At 40.7% G+C, this 18113-nt stretch overlaps 1 protein-coding gene across 1 annotated transcript in view; it reads right to left on the bottom strand.

Moving 5' to 3' along the window:
- Nucleotides 1-18113, bottom strand: part of adarb1b (adenosine deaminase RNA specific B1b) — a 129238-nt gene that overhangs the window by 35667 nt on the left and 75458 nt on the right. The window contains exon 3 of the mRNA XM_073473386.1: nt 10783-10818. The gene's annotated coding sequence lies outside the window, so the exon portion shown is untranslated. The remainder of the gene's footprint in view (nt 1-10782; nt 10819-18113) is intronic.

The raw sequence follows: 18113 nt of genomic DNA, 5'->3' as shown, positions 1-18113 counted from the left end.
TCCCACAATCCCATTACTTTCCCAATAAAGCTTTGGCAGTCCAGTGATTACCTCAAGAAATCGAGAGAGAGGAAGAATCTTAATAGAAATGGGATCAGGGCTTTTTTTTTTTCGTGTGAACTCAAACCCTTCCTCATCTCTCTCCCTCCATGCTGCTTCCTCAGGTGATGTCTCCAGGCACTGACCAGGTAATGCACCGTAATGGAGTACACGTGTGGGCGCCGGTGGCCTAATGGAGAGGGGTCGTGGCAGAAAGGGGAGTGCCTGTCGGGCTGCCTGATTGAAACTGATGGGCCAAGGTAAGAGGGCCACAGAGTACGGCCACCCAACATGGCCCTCCCTGTCTCATCAAACAGACACACACATGAACACACACACACGCCTACCTCAGAGTCCATTATTCAATTTGGCCCTTCTAATGACCAGCGAATTAGGCTGCCAGAAGCGATTTGCCTTCTGAGCCCTACTGCTGGACGTACATGCTTTTCTCCACTCTGCATATTAAGAGGCAGCCATTCACACGCTGACAGCCAATAAGCCTCGTCCAATCAGCGAAGTTAGCTAGATGAGCTCGGATGAGGAAGGCATCTGAGACAACAAACGCTTGATAAAAACGGGGTGTTTGAAGCACTAGGAGTACGGTACCCCCCCTCTTAGAACAAACAGTCTACGTGATTTGTATCTAAGAATCAAACATCCACTTCATAGATGTGTGGTTTATGTCACAGAATGCAAAAATGGCATTAAAAATATGATTTGTTTCATCATCAAACAGCTTTTCTCCCACAATAATGAGCACAGAAAACACTGGCTCTTGGCTAAAACTAGAGATGTTCCGACTCCATTTTCTTCTTCCAAATAATGATTCTGATACCTGAAGTCTGCCAAAAATAAATAAATAACTGCTGCAGACTACTAACTGTGAAGGAATTCTTGAGAACTGCTCAACTCGAAACCTGGATGTGTGCTGAAACATTTATTGAAGCTTGATCGAGGATAGGAGGCATTATCATTACAAGTGAGAACACTGTATTGTGCCAGACCAATTCGGAAAGCCACTTCCTGTCCTGCACGGGGAATATTTAACCCTTACCAGTCCCACAATACTTGCTAAGGGTCCACATAAGGTCACTCTTCACTCATCCATGCAGATGTAAGGATTCTGTTGGGTGGTGTGATCTTTTGAGTATGAACATACGCATGTTATTGATGGATGTTGGCTACTTGTGGAGTAAAAAACCTCCTAAGCTGCAAACAGCTGTACAGGAAGCTGCTGGGAAGAAGCAGGGTCCCGTTTCTAAAATATAAATTATATGGTATCAGATCCGTGAACAGACTCGTGTACTTGCCAATAACTGATCCAGAATTTTAGGCTGTATAGGAGTCATTTCAAAACTAATGGCCAACCCCGTTTCTGGTCATTAATGAAGCAAATTATCAATACTATGTGATTTTAATTTAGATAGATAGACACACACTGGATATTTAAGTTTGCTATGGACAGTTAAACATATGGGCCTGGATTTAGCAAAAAAGTCCCCAATCAATACTTTCTATAAAACTAACAACAGACGCTTGTTTTAGGACAAAATACACTCTGATTCAAGGCCTATTTGATAAAATTCCATTACGTCACAATTAGGATTTTCCTTAATTTTTATTTTCAAATATAAATAATTAAATAAATACCACAGCCTTAGTTTTAAACATGGGCAGTAAAATACTTGGCAACCAGTTCCTCAGGAATTTTTATCAGTCAAATGCTGCTGACTGGGTGTTGTTTACCTCAGCTCTGCCATGCATACTGTGCTCAATCTTGCATCATATCTGACAGTGACAAAGCTATACTGCATTTATTTAAAATGTTATACAGCATCGAATAATATGCAAATGTTGATCTGTAGGCTAGCTGACAAGAGTACCGGAAACAACACATTGGTCTTATTCATGATGAAGACTTATCACTGTGCATATAGATACGTTTTGAGGATGGCTGTTGAATCTAAAGAAGCGCTTTTTGCTTCTTCCTCCTTTTCTGTCGATTTCCTGCTGATTCTTAAGTCTCTTATTGCATTCAACCTCGCAACAATCCTAAAAAAGATCGCCAAAAATCCTGTCATACTCATTCTGAACCAAGGATTGTATGCATGGACTGGCTTTGTCTCTCATGTACACTCTTGCTCTGTGCAGTGAAAAACTGTCCCCTCCATTCTTTATAGATTCCTTAGGTGCAGGTTTCAGCTTTAATAATAATAAAACTCCTCTACTTTTGCTTTCTTCCATCTTTTTCAAGGTTGTTGGGTGGCTGCCTCTCCTCTTTTCACTAGGAGCTGTAAAATCTATTTGACAGCTCTGATTTATGACACAACATAGGCACCGGGCGCCTGTGGGGGGAAAAGCGAGTATGTTTGAGTGTGTTTGGAAGTGTGTGAATGTGCGAGTGTGGGTCGCTGTGAGCATGCCCGGCCCACAGAGGACCACCACTGCTGTGCTCAATGCTCAAGCACCCAACAGAGCACGCAGGTAGGAAACTCCTGAAGACCCGCATGTGCACATATATATCCAGATACACCCGTGATCTCATGCACGCACATGCTGAAGTAGCATTAAGAGCTATGCCAACTTGGAAGCAGTCTCACAACATAAAATTTCATATGATGTTAAAGTTTCATGATTGAGCCGATTTTCAGTCCCCTTATAGCTACATTTCTACTGTAGTTTGTAAAAAACCTTCCAAAGAGCTAATCAGTGTCCATTACAGTTGTGTTGTTGTTAAGGATGGGCTCGATTAGTCGACTGCTCAATAAAACACTTTCTTTCCCTGGTACAAAACATATTTTTGACTGTGAAAATTCACATGAACGCCCCCCTCAAGTCGGAACAACACTTTGGAAAGTCCGAGGAAATTTTGATACACGAGTCGCCGAGTTGAAGTCATATGACGCTGAAACATGGCAGACAAAAGTAAACACTGGGTTGATGGTAACATGCATGTTTGAGAAATATATTTCATGGCATACATATATTTCATGGCATACATGGTCAGTCAACGTGATGTTTAAATGCTCTGAGCAATAAAATGCAAAACATCGTCCATGTCCAGGGCCGAGTGGAACCAAGTGGAGACAAGGGGTCTCTTAAGGTTATCACCGCTGGTTGGCTGCTTTTTCAGAATTTGTAGCGTAAACAAACTGAATTCGCGGTGACGACCGGGTCTTAAGGATAATTATAAAGTGCACTGGAATGAGTGACAAGTAGAACAATGGGAGGTAAATCCAGCAGGAAACCTATTCTATTTTAGCATACTTTCCTATTTCTTAACTTGTTTTAATGTTTTGTTTTAATGTTTTTTATTTCTTAACTTGTTTTAATGTTTTGTTTTAATGTTTTTTTAAATGCTTTTACTGTAATTGTATGCACCTGTAAAGCACTTTGAGTTGCCTTGTGTCTGAATTGTGCTATACAAATAAACTTGCCTTGCCTTGCCTTGCCTTGCCTTGCCATGTGTCTCCCACATTCCGACTTGACGCACATGAACACAACGAAGTTGGAAGAACAACTTCCGAACTCGTGAAGTGGGACTAAACGCAGTATGTAATGTAATGCAGTAATGTTCTGGTCCTTGTAGCAGTTCTGTGTATTCCCCCGTGTTTGTACTTCTCCCTGTACTACTGCTCGCTCCTAGTTTTCTTTCGTTGCCTTTTGGATTTATCTTGAGTTTTCTTGGATTATTCTTTGTTGGACTTGTTTTCACCTGGACTTCCCGGCCGCCTTTAGTTATTTGTGTTCTTTCTGTTTCACTTCTGTTAAGTTTATTGAAGTTACCTTTTGCTATTCTATCCCTGTTGTATTGTGTCCTGTGGTTGAGTCCCTTTTTACATAACACCATCTAGTGTAGCAAATTTTTTACAGGAGTTTGAAAGTATGCTACCGAGCATTTGTAACCTCCTGCTGTGCTCTTTTTCTTTCAATGTAGCTGTTTACTTAAATTTGAAAGTGTTTTTGTCAGTTCTTTCCCTCTGCCTTCCTCTGTCCATCTAACCCAGCACACAATCCTCCCCTCCGTCCTCCTGTTCTCCTCGCCTCAGTGCCCCGGGTGCTCACAGCTTACACCGTTTGTCACATTCAAGGCCGGGTTAGCCGCACTGGGATCCTGCTCCGCAATGAGAGGGATGTGCACATGCTCGAACGTTTTTTGTGTGCGTATGTATGGGGGTGGGGGAAGTCTGAAAATAAATGCTGTGCAAGGACATGAATGTAGATTTGTGTGCGCCTGCACCTGTGACACTGTCATCTCGGAGCTGAATTTCACACCTTGTGGCTCCGCTATTGTCAGGCAGAGAGGAACAGTTGATGGACAGCAGGGTGAGGACAAAGCGAGGAACCTCCACCGGATAAAAAAGGTCGAGACGGCTGACAGAGGGAGGGAGAAAGTGTTCATACACCCCAAGAAGACAAATGTCAGAGGTGGGAGTGGAGATGATGTGGGAGGACAGACGAACAGTTCAAGACGGAGCAGAATAACAGTGAGGGCTACACTATCTTACAAAAAAGCAATAAGAACTGTGATTGAATCTTTCCTTGGTAAGATTCAAAAGTTGAAAAGAATCTGTATCCAAGGATTTGCACGCAACAAATTTGGTTGGGAGAATCTGATTTTCATCTCCACGTCCTGTACTATTACCTCGAAAGAAATTCCCCTCCACCACTAACATGAAAGCGGTGGAGTAACTAGCTGCAACAGCAAAACATTTTAATATCCATATCCACTCGAGTCTACACCCACATGAATCTATACTAATGAGGTTTATCTCTGCGGTGATAAAAGGAACCGACACAAATCCCTGCATACATCTCCAGGGCCATGAAGTGTCTCTCCGCCAGCTAAACACACCTCGGTGGTTTGTGCGTTCTCGCTACAATGGTTTTTTTCCCCTCTGTCAGTCTGTTACAGTCATTAGTGGCGTGCTAATCAAGGCTAATTACATTGAGACAGGCAGACACAACTCATTTCTTATCAAGAGGCATTGCTGCTGTGTTTGTGGTGCATGGAAATTTTGCACCACTAAATAAAACACCGCTTATAATCAACAGCTTCTTTGCTGTTAGGTAAATGAATGCGAACATGTTTTCTATTTGATTGTCATTGTTGCTGTTGTTAAATTTTAATCGGTCTGTCTGAGCTTTTAAAGAGGCTGTAAACCAATATTTTGTGTCGACACAAGCAGCAGCTTACATTATAATGAAGGGACGGAAAACAGCAAAATCAATTTAGAAAGTATATAAAGTATGGAAATTATGATTTCTTTGTTGTGTGAATACGCAAATAAGTGAGTAATTGAAGATGTAAATGAAGGAAAGAAATGAAAAGGAGGGTTTGGAAGGGAGGAAAGAGGGAAGATGTGTGAAAGAGAGGAAGGATGTGAGGTTATCTGAGAGGAGAAAATGTGAAAACAGAGTCTCGTTGTAGGCAAAGTCTCTTCCAGGGCGATGGATTGTAAGCGTCAGGTGGTGCAGATCCCCCTCTCTGCCCCCCTATTCAAGTTACAAAAGCTCATTTTGGAGATTCTGCTGGCATGGCAGAAAAGGCCTCTGTTCCCCATTTTCCATATTTCATATACGGCCCATTGGAAAGCATCGTCTGCGAGTGTCATGGCTTGGCACATTTATGAGAGATGCATTGAAGAACTTATCATTTGGAAGATATGCTTAAGTTCAGCATTTTGTAAGTGAATGTGCAGCGTAAGATAATTCACTTATAAATTATGATCAGCTACACACCATCGATACAGCATGTACAACTACAGGTTTGTACCACAGAGCTGCAGATGAAACTAAAGATAATAATAGCACATTTTATTTAAAGCTATGTAAATAACTTTTTTATAAAAAAAACCCCAAACAAAACAAAACTATAAGATTAATCAAAAAGGAAGGTATGAAAATATTAGGACAAGGCAAACCAGAGACTCTATACAGAGGAGGATATACTGTGGTTTTGGATATTGCTAGATTGTGATTTGGCATAAATCGTGTCTTTTCCTGGTTTTGAAGGCTGCATTACAGTAAAGTGATGTAATTTAGAGTAAATTTTAACTTACCAGTTCATAAATCTCAATGTGTTAATATTTTGTGAAGGTATAGTCATCCCAACAATATTGTCACAGTATTAATATCTACCAACCCAAAACGCCAGTATATGACAAACTGGGATTGAGACTCAACAAACAACTTCCTACCTTTGATATCAACTATAATAACTACTCAGAAACAGCCAATCTTTTCGCTGATGGTCTTGTTTGTATATGCAGGTCATAAAGAGGCCTCAGTATTATATTGAGACTGGTTCATGACCAGTAAAAAGTTCCTTGGAGTAAGTTTGAGTAAAAAATACTGAATACTAATTCCACAATTGTGCAATACTACATGTTAGGCACCATAAGAGAAAAAGCTCCATCAACCCCTGATTTGAACCTAACCTAACCTATCAAGCTGTAACAGCCAACCTGGTTCAACAAAGCACAAATTGGGGGACAAGTACAAAACATCTGGATGGGAACTATTAAGGCAGGAGATCAAGGTCTGACTTAAATCCGTGATGTAAGTTAAAACAGCAGCTTAAGTCTGAGACATAGACGATTAATAGGGTTTAAAAGGGTCACATTTACATTAACTGTAAGCCCTACGTCATCTCATCAGCTAAGTAGCGATGTACTTCAGTCAAATTATTCAGGTGCTTCATTAAAAATATTCAGGTAATTACTTAAAGTTACGTGAAAGTCTTAGTATGATCCAAATGTGCACAAAGCGTATTGTCCCCTTTGTGTTTAAAATTGTCTTTCTAAAGAAGCACAAACACATGTTTGTGTTCAGCACTGCAGTTTGAATTAATGGTTGACCCTGGTTGACCCCTGTATCGACATGCTGAAGTGTCCTTGTGGAAAACACTTATCCACACTTCATGGTCTACCCGGTCTGTGCTTCAGCTGACACTGCCCTCACTCACAAGGAAGCGAGCAAAGAGATTTTGTTGAGTCAGTGTCACATTATTCCTCTGATGATTGTCTTAAGTAAGCATGTGACCTCGTCTCTCACAGCTAGCATTAGGTGCTAGCGCACCAGGCACTAAAGCTAAAGTGCTAAGCAACTTATCAGGAGGCTTCCAGCGTGGAGCATTAAAGCTGACTGAGAGAGCGAGTAGATCAACATTGGCCCAAAGTCCTGCTTAGTCATCGCTTCTCTCAATATGGTTGAAAAAGTGCCACTTTCATTCCCATGTTGATAAGGGAGAGTGAAAGGGCCGGAAACAGACCTGTGTAATGCTGATGGACGTAGTCAGTCTCTGAGTGAGCGGGGCTCAAGTGCGAATCGGGGGGCTAGAAATGCAGCATCAGCAGCCGTGGATTTACTTGGATGAATGGACTCGGCTCGTCGAGGAAGGTGTGGGGGGGAGAGTGGAGGGCGGTGGGTGTCAAAGCAAGTGGCTGAGACATGGCTAATACTGCCAGTGAGCTGTGGCCACCTAAGTAATTACTACCTTTGCTGTTAGGCTAATCCCCAGAGCAGAGCAGCAAACTCAGGAGAGAAAAGCTTAGAGTATTTCACTGTGGGGCTCCCGTCACCCGACTTCAATCGCATGGAGACATGGACCTGTCTCACTCAGAGAGAGAGGGGAAGAAGAGATCATTGCATTTATTTGACTCTATATTCAACAGATAAATAATTCTGATACTTGAAAAACTTCCTGAGAGGAGGGCAAAGCAGATTGGGCATATCTGATTATTATTTTATTATTTTAAGAACTTTTTAGTGCTTCCATCAAGCATTTAATGTGAATAAAAATGAGTTGCTGAAATATGAGCGAGAGTCCCGTAATGAAAATGCAGAAGACAGATTTGTGAGCTGGTCTCTCTTAAGTTAATTAAATTTTTTTTTATTACGCTCAAACAAGAGTGAAGTTCTTAATGTTTTCTGACGATGCATCCCACTAGCCTACAGGGTTTTTTTAATACTTTGTAGGAAGGATGCAAGATCTTACATACATTTAAAGAGCATCTACATAGATGCATATACATAAGTCTACGAATTAACCCTTTCATGCATGGAGTCTTAAAGCCTACAGGTTAAGATGCATATACATACAGTAACTGTAATGTTCACAGTTGGATGTTTCATGTCAATAAAGGCCAAAATGTGTGAAAAAAAAAAAAAAGATGGTGTTTCTGGTTTGTTTACATCAGAAATGTTTCTAAACATATCAGTAAATTAGATCTTTATGTTTAGTCATGATAATATAAGAGAAATAAAATGCTAGATTATAATCTATAACTTTAATTATAGGTGACTACAGTTATTTTTCGTTTAATTTAGTCTTTATTCAACCAGGTTCGTCCCACTGAGATCACAAATCTCTTTTACGAGGGAGACCTGGCCAAGAATGTCAGCAACACAGAGTTATAACAATTGGACTGGACTCAATGGATTTCACCGTAGTATTAAAATTGTTCAGTGGTATAACATTCTATTAAGTTTAACTTCTTTCTTTAGTTGGTGCCGAAAACCTTAAAGCTTTCCTTCCCCATTCAGTTTGGACTTCATGCATGAAATGTCAAGAGAACGAAGACTGGGATTTCCATATTTCAAGTTTAAAACAGAAGATAAGTAAATAAGAGGTTTGCCAAGAATGGCTTTATAAATAAAAACGTACCTGTGACTGAGGCGCTGTGCACCTGAAGCAGACTAATTCACTTACAAGTATAACACACAAGAGAACAACAGTATGAATCGTTGTAATGAATCTCAGAGCCCCATGAGGACAATGAGCAGAAGCATTCATACACAACTTCTTCATAATCAATAACAGGCAAAAAAGGGTAACCTTCACCGATTTCTTTTTAACACAGAAAGAAAAGCAAGACTTGTTTCTGTAGTAAAATCCAAATAATAGTTTTAGCTTTTTTGTAATATGCTGGATATGAGGCTTAAAACTCAAGTGAACATACAAATGAATTATTTAGTGATCGGACTGTCAAGTAACAGAGGTCTAAATACCCTTGCTTGTATACAGTATATTTTTAATATTTGCAAAATGTATCTTTCTTTGGTAATTTTTTCAAACAAAAACATAAATACAAGAAATTTAGACACAAAACATTTCTCAGATGAAACACTAGTATTACAGGATTATTTATCATTAACAAGAACAATAATTTAAGCCACATGCTAACTTTTTTTTGGATTAGCAGTTACTCTGGTCAAGTATGTCGTCTTCTGTAACAACTGCTGCTGCACATTATTATTTGATACAATGTTGATTAAGGCACATTTTGTTGGATGTGCAAGAGGAAGAAGAAGTGCATTTGATTTTAAAATAAAAACAACTTCGAAATGCAATGAATGAAACTTCTCTGCAAGTAAAACAACTAAAAAACAGAATATAAACTACACCATTTGCTCATTTAAAACATTCTGTATAGGTTTAATAGCCTCAAATTTCATACTGTGAAGAATTTAACACTGTAACTGTACGGCACCATCTGTGTTTGTACACCGAAACAAGAACAGATTCCACAGCAGTCTGCTGACGCTGTTAACAACTTCAAACTTGACAGACAAGGAAAAACAAACGGTTTATTACAGCTGCTGCTCAGCTCCGCTCTTCCTCTCCTGAACATTACAAAGTCTACAACGAGCCAGCTCAGCATCACTCTGTGTATGAACTGCTGCTGTGAGGGTTTACCTTTGCGTTCGGAGCGTTTCTTGCGCCTCCTCTTGAACCTGCGTCGGATCAGGCAGTAATAGGAGCCCACGTTCTGTGCGCCGTTGGTCAGAAGGGCCATGACTTGGTCACGACTGACTAACACTGTTGTGAAAACAGCTAAAACAGCTCTCTAACAACACTAGACTAACCTGCACCTGATAAAACTTCAGCAACACATGGTCTACCTGTCTGTCACCTGCCTGCCAACGCTCTCACGCTTGTCCCGTCTGTGCTGCCGAGCTAATGATATTCACAACTCCACACACCTGCAGCGTTTCTTTGTTTCTACTTTAGTCCGTCCCTTGTATCCGAACTCTCTTTCCCTCCCTCCCTTTCCTCCTCCTCCTCTCGCTGTTTCTCTCCTCTGTTGACTCCATCTCCACCCTATCAGTAGTCGGGGAGGAGAGGCGATGGCGTGTAGTGGGGAAAAAAAGAAGGAGGGGACTAGCGGAGGAGAGAGACTCTTTCATATGTTTGTGAATTAAACTACTCAAACACTTTAATCCTCTCTCAAATAAACGGACGTCTCCAAGAAGCAAAAACATCCTCAGAATTCCATCAGTGAAAACAAACGTGTGCACTAAATACAACTTCAATATGCTCTCTCACACACAATATTCAAACATGCTGATAAAGCTTATTTCAGAGCAAATAAATGTTCTTGTTGTGCGTAGTTTAACTCTAAAATCAACATTTACATTTCTTGTTTCTTCTTCCCTCTATACCTAGAAGATGCTCAGGAGTGTAAAGATGAGAGCCAACTCAGAAAGAAACCCTCTGCCTTCCTCTAGTGGTAATCTTTTGTAATTACATCTCTGAAGGTCCCAAAAAAACATCTTCCAAGCACCGAGGGCCCACTTATGATTAAAATGATGTTGATGATCCAAGTTGAAAGTTATATTTCAAATGGTATCCAAAAAAAGTCTATATGAGGCCAGAGGACAAAGACAGGAGGACAAAGGGGAAAAGAAAAGTGACCAAAACAACAGAAATGGAAAAAGTAGAGGGAAAAAAAAACTCACCTTTGGCTCGGGTGGGATGTCTGTGATCGGAAAAACCTGATGGAGACCAAGAGAAGAAGAAGATGTTCCAAGTAAGTAAACAGCAGAGATTCTGGCTGCCTGTAAAAGATCTGGAGCACTGACAGTTAACGTCGATGTGAGTTAGTGGTTAGACACAGATGAAGTGAAGGTGCACACACTAGATTCATGTTCCATTAGTATTGGTTATCCAGCCAGGTTTCCACATCAGGAAACCAGGCAACTGTCTGAAAACACTTGTATTGCTTGACGGTCAGAGCTGTTGTTTGCAGTAATTGAATTCAGGTCTTTCCACTGTGGGAGACTGGATCCATTCATTTAGCTGGAAAATAATTATTTCTGATTTTAATTAATTCATTGCCATATAATTTGAGTGTTTCTGTGCTTCCCCGTGGGCACTGCATTTGGAAAACACAAGACTCTTATTAAGAAATTACTATTATTAAAAAACATATGACTAAATGTGACTAAAATGTGTTTCCTGGAAAATAAACAGGCTGAAGGTTAACAAAAGGTCTCAAACATACAGTATAACCCACGTTGTATATGTCTCAGAAGAGCAGAAAACATGTTTATGGACTTGATTGAAAGCACCACAATCTGTGACATGAAGCAATAATGGTGATGAAAGTAAATTTTGTGGGTTGAATATCCTGAATGTCTTCTGAACTAGTTGGGTCACATTTTCTTTCTGTTGTCTTCTTGCATGCTTCCCCTCAATTTATATTTTTTTTACCTGATGGTGTCATGGCTCTGGTTTTTGGTTTAGTTGTTTCCTGTTTTATTTTGGTATATTCATCCTCATGTGTCATGATTTCTTTCCACTTCCTGCCTGTGTTCCTGTGTATTGAAGCCTGTGTTTTCCCCTCACTCTTCTTTGTATTTCTGTCGTGTCTTCCTGTCCTGTTTCACCTGTGTTTGCTGCCGGAGTCCTCCTGTTTGACTGGTTCGGTCCTTTAGCTTTTTGGTTTGTACTTAATTTAGTTTTTGCTTGTGGATTACTCACGTTTTTGTTAGCGGCCTTTTCGCCTGCCTTATGTTGCTTGTATTTTTGTATTTTGGACATAAGCTTTCATCAAAGCTCATTTTTGGTTTTTACCTGCCTACACCTGTGCTCTTTATTTTTTCTCATTTGTAGGCACATGACCTGTCAGGTGACCAATCTGTACAGGTGCTTGTAATGTGTGCGTCTCCACTGATGAAGGGCCTCTTACCGCAACGTCACATGAAGGTAATAAATGTTCACTGGAGCATTTACTAGCGTGCAGACTCTATTTTTCAGCTGTGATTCTGTCCAGCACCTTTACTCAACATGTTTGGGTGGTGCATACTTGTGTACATTTTCTGTATATCCTGCGCAATCCCCTCGTATTCTCATCGTACTCGTATCGTATGTCAACGGTGACAAGTTTTCCTTGCTTTGGCTTTGCTTTAGCAATCTGGATTTTAAATGAAACCATGACTAGGAGTTTTGGAAACATTAAGGATAGTAGAAGAAGGTGTCTTTATCCACACTGCGGCAACCAAAGTGTTTTTAAAGCACCGGTCACTGTTTCTGTTCTGTTATAATCAACACACCAACTTCAGAAGCATCAGTGACCATGAACAAATGAATAAGTAAGAAACACAGTTGACTCACTGTAATGTATAGTGGAGCAAAGTCTATTACACTTTTCCACAAGAAGTCTCCAAAATTCAAGAGGTGGCAAGTGAAAAACTACTTGAAGCCCAAAAAATGCCAACTAGATATAACAGTTAATCTACAGGCCGATGTGAAATAAATAAAATAAAACAAAATCCCTTAAAGCTCCACAGCTCTCTGCGGTAGATACAGCTGCTGGGGATAGAGATGATAGTAAAGGAATAAGAGACGAGGAGGGAGAGAAGAAATAGAGCCATAAAAGCTTGGGAAGAGTAAAGGAAGTGTGAGGGAGGATATAGAGAAAAACCCCTGAGTGAGAGAGTAAGATAAAGGATGAGGCGAAAACAGGCCAGAGATGTGGTAATGAAGAGTGGGAGATGAAGTTGTATGAAGTGAGGAAAGGTAAGATGAGGTGACGAGTTGGGCAAAATAAAACTGAAGAGCTGTTATAATCCAAAAGAAGGATCTGTAACATTTGGGGTCTCTTAAGGTCAACGAGGCTCCTCAACCGCTTCCTCCTGATGCTCGATGAAAATCTGAGCTGTAACGATATCAACCTAACTGCCGAATACATGTTGACAATGTTTCTGCAAAAAACGTTTATGTTAAAACTTCACATTTCTTTATGTTGCAACATGTTTCTTTGGATTCCATTTTTCATTTTTAAGTTGTGAAAACGCTGTGTTTATGGCCTGGTTAGGTTTAGGCACATAAAACACTTGGTTAGTGTTGGGAAAAGATCATGTTTTGGCTTACACTGTAAAATACCTGCTTTGAGCATCAGAAACACAGCTGAAGATGTCCCCACTTCTTGTCAAATATGTCTGTTTTTTGTATTCACAAAAATTCTCAGAGGTCTCCCTGTGGTTTCACGCTTACAAATATTGAAACACAAGCTCTTACTGTGGTCAATGGCTTGGCAGCCCTTCTGGCATTGCTCCACTGCAATCCCCTCCACCACCCGATATGAAAGTCAGGTTACAAACATGTAATGCAAACGTGATATGACACGTTTTGTAGTGATATCAACATGGTACATAGCCTATGACACGTACAAATGTGGACGGATCAGTGGTTTGAGGAAATGTGAAACACGAACAATTTATTCTGGCGAGTGGGCTAAAGAAAATTTGCTGATTTTAGTAAGCAATTAATTGTTTCAGTCATTTTTAGGCAACAAAGTCAAACATTTGCTGGTTACAGCTTCTTAAATGTGAGGCTTTGCTGCTTCTCTTAGTAAATGAAGAGTCTTTGGACTCAGGGCGAAACGATTTGAAGACGTCACTTTGGGCTCTAGGAACTTGTGATGAGCATTTTCAAAATCTCTTGACATTTTATAGACTAAACAATTAGTTGTTTAATCGTGAAAATAATCATTAGTTGCAGCTCTAATGTAAAATGTTCCTAAATAGCAAATCAAAAGGATTTGGAGTAGAAGTTTGCCGATCAAGCACACAAAGTTAAACTGAGCAGAATAAGAGAGAGAAAGATGTTGCAACAGAAAGAAAACAAGACAACAACCGAGAGGCAGTCGCACAGGGAGAAAAATAAAAAAATAAAAACCGTGGAATGAAAAAGAGAGCCAGCCAAAAGATTCAGGATAAGAGTTGTGGGGCGCAGACGTCAGCCTGAGAACGGAGATGATGAACTGAAATAAAATCCAGACGCAAATTCATTCATGCTTCTGTGTACAAGCCAACGATAACTCCAGCTGGCCAAGTCTCACCACAACTGCCTTGGCTGGGTGACCGCTATTTGTTTTGCTTTGTTTGCTGAAGGGGAGACGACTCAGTCCACTTCCCTCCGTATTCTAATTTATAGAGACTGCACGAGCTGCAGACGTGGGAGAATAGAGTCGGTGCGTGCCCCATCAGAGGCACATTTTGTTCCACTGCTTTCTCTCTCTTGGCATTTTCAACACATACTGACTGGACAACAGTAAAGAGAGCTGCGGTCGCCGAGCCAATACTTTGTGGTCATCCAGCCTGAATTTAAAGTCGTTCCAGACTCCGAAATAACAGCCTCAACTCCTGGTGGCCTTTTGCAGCGGTTTTGACAGAGAAACACAACCATTGACAAAAACAACCTCTTACACAGTTTCGCAGAAAGGCAATCCAGGCTACTGCGGTGAGCCCATCTGTTGGCTCATACGGTAGATGTACTCACAGTCAACTAAAAAGCACAAAGCTCTAAAAATAGACTCAGTGGAACAGTTTTTATTCTTTCTTTTTTTTCAAGCCTTTCCAAAGCTGTTCATGTGAATATTTACGTCAGTTCCAGGGATGCAGACTTCCAAGAGCTACATCAGAGTTATTCAATTACAAATTCAACTGGACCAGATTTTAAAACCGAGAACGTAGATGGGCCAGATATGTTCAGCAGCCTATTTGAAAAGGTTTTCATTGTCAAGTCTATATTTCAGTGTTGACAGAGAGATTTATCAAGCGTAGCATTTGTGAGTGTCACAGTGCCAGATGTTTTGAAAAGCTACTAAGCGATGTCAGAACTGCTTCACATGAGAAAACATGGATTTGTGATAGACACCTGACCCATACATCTTGATCAGTGCTGCACACGCACATGTGTCAACAGAGATGAGAAGGAAGTGAGATGGCTACACTTGTTAGCTACTTCCATCATTAGCTCTGGAAAAAAAAATGATGTGTTACTGATCAGGTTGTAGAAAAGACTAAAACAAAAGGATTCAAATAAAAACCCTGTAAAGCTTACAAAGGTCACGTGTTTAAAGTACATACAGATATAGAAAAAAATAATGTTTGATATAAACAGCCAGCTCCAAAAAGCTTGGCATTTTGTTTACGAATTTAGATTTGTTGTAATATAGTCTATAAACACACACCTGGACATTACATCAGTATTATTGTGCCGAACAAATTGTTTAAAAATGTCAGATTTTGTTGCTAATTTTTGATTTACTGGTTGGGCAAAGAGATGGACAGGATACAGGAGGAAGATATAGAAGAAAGGAGAAATTAATGATAAAGGAATTAAAAAGCTGGAAAAGTCAAGAAACGACCTGGGACAGTGACAGACTTTGTGGTTTGTTCGCTCTTTTCCGAGTCCAACTAATACTCGATTTATCAGGGCCGATGCCGATATCAGGGGGTGAAAAATTCCATATTGATACATCGGTCGATATTCTTAAACATACACAGAATATATACATGAAAGCACATGTTTTGATCCCAATGATCCCTCAAATGTTGTTATCAAACATTTGTGAGAAAGATACGTAACAGATGACAGATATTTTACAGTAGCCTACAATAACCTTTATTGTCCTAAATGGCATGAGTGCGCTGAAAGAGCAGACTTCACATTTATTAATTATAAATTACCACAAGCATATTTTTCTGCATTATTATGTGTAAAAATAGCATCTCGAACAACATATGAGCCCATACCGATATAACTGTGATAGGCCAATATCGGCTGATAATATCGGCCAGCCTATAAAAGGTCGAGCTCTACAAAAAAGATCTGGATATTGAATTTTTTCAAAATCACCAAAATGGAGCCAAATGGTTAACCCGATGGTTTCAGCAGTTATGTTGGCCTATGTGCGCAGCCTAACATCAATTTTCATTATTTTAATGTCTTCTGGATCCAGTCTGATGAGGTATATGATATGAGGATATAGTGACTTATATACACATCAGATCTATAGATGTGTGTGTGTGTGAAACGCCATATATCAGATTTACTGTCTGTATGCTGGGCCACCCTGGGATGCTTCTGGGCCAGATGTGGCCCGAGGGCAGCCAATGAAAAGGCTGCAGCTCAATCATGCTCACTAGTAGTGACAGGAGACTTTACCTCCTAATATTGTTCAACTACCACAAAAATATTGAGGGAAATACTCTCTGTAATAATACTGTAATAATGTATAACCAAACTGCAGCAATAGGAGACACTTCAAAAGGGGTCAGGTGTCAAATAAGGCAGCCTCATTAAACCGATATGTTGACGCTCTCACTTTTACAATGCGCAAACAAGACCCTTCAGCTACACAGCGCTCAGTGCTCATTAGTATTTAAAAGGAGCCCTCATTAAAATCAAGTAACACAAACCAAAATCTATCCATCTAACAGGCTATTTCGAAGCAAAAACAAAACTAACAAGCTGAAGAACTAACGAACATCTGGAGAGGAATATACAAACAAGGAAGCGAACCTCAGGATGTTGCTTCAGCTGCATGTCAGAGCAGTTATCTCAGTGGAGAAACACCTACAGACCTTGCATGTTGACGTGTCCTGCGATGCCTGAATACCTTAACATGAAGGCAGATGAAAAATGTCCAGGCGGGAGAAGAGTTTCATTGCCTTGTGAGGAAGCCACGTTCCTAAAGCAACACCCACTGAACCTCATCTTGTGCACAGAGTTTGGCAGGAGAGAGAGAGGGAGGGAGGGAGTGATTGTGTGTGAGAGATTAGTTGAGACAGAAGGGGAGAGCCTCTGAGAGCTTTTGGGAGTTGAATGTAAGTGTAGTGTGTGTGTGGTGTGGTCATATTAGCGTTTAATAGCGGCGGACCTCCTCTCAGGTCTTTGAAGGCTGGAGTAGGGTGCAGAGTGTGGATGGAGAGAGATGCAGGGGGCTTTGGTTAACTCGAAGTGACCAGCAGAGAGAGTAAAAAGCCATCTGAGACCAGGCCGGACAAAAAATTAATTCAGAGTGGTTGATTATGAAAGAGAAGGATTATGAAAGAGACAGACATCCAGTCAACTGCGCATGAAAAGAGGAGTGCGTGACTGTAACCCTCGCCTTAAGCCAAAAACTAGGCCAGTGGCTCGGTAACCACTGGCCACACACACACTCCACACGCACACACACACACACACACAGGCGAGCCAGGGTCCTGATAGACATTAAATGCCACCCCTCCCCGTGACCTAGCTTTCTCTCACACATACATACACACACACAAAGGGGCACAATTTTAATTAATCCATCATTTAATTAAAAGTGTGTGTGTGATTGTGCTGTGATTTATTGAGCGTGTGTGTGTGTGTGTGTGTGTGTGTGTGTGTGTGTGTGATAGTGCTGTGATTTATTGAGCGTGTGTGTGTGTCTGTGTGTGTGTGTATTGTTCTTTCCCCCATGCAACCCTGTGAATGTCTGGCAGTGTTTTTGTTGTACCGACACTCGTCCAGCAGAGGGCAGCACCGCCACGAGCTGATCAAACATTATATGCAGTATGTGCAGAGTGAGTGAGTGTTTTTCATTTTGCCTGCATACTTCCAATTCAATTCCAAGTATAGTGCTGTAACTTGCTCACATGTGTTATTCTGCCCCATCCTTGGATCTCGATGAAGTTCGGATCTGAATGTCTGTGTCGATGCTGTGTGCTTTGTCCGGCTCCGACGTGTGAATTTGTGAAAAGTGTAAAAATTAGTTAAGTAGGCATAAGTGAGAGCAAAGGTGGTGACAAAGAGGACACATCCGATCAAGCACTCTCGTCACAAAACTCTACAGCCTAAGATGAAGAGAGCGAAAGGGTTTTAGAACGGCTGCCAGCGCTCTAAAAACTTCACACTGTGCAGGCAGTCTTATCTTTGAAATAAGCCAAACACCTACCCTCAAACTCAATGTAATAAACTGTGAGTTAACTGAAGTGAGCCGTCTCCTGTCTGGAATATTTTTAACAGGATA

The sequence above is a fragment of the Pagrus major genome, chromosome 9 (genome assembly GCF_040436345.1).
Source record: "Pagrus major chromosome 9, Pma_NU_1.0".
Lineage (NCBI taxonomy): Eukaryota > Metazoa > Chordata > Actinopteri > Spariformes > Sparidae > Pagrus > Pagrus major.
Note: the sequence above shows the minus strand (reverse complement) of the source record. Positions and strands in the feature narration are given on the sequence as shown.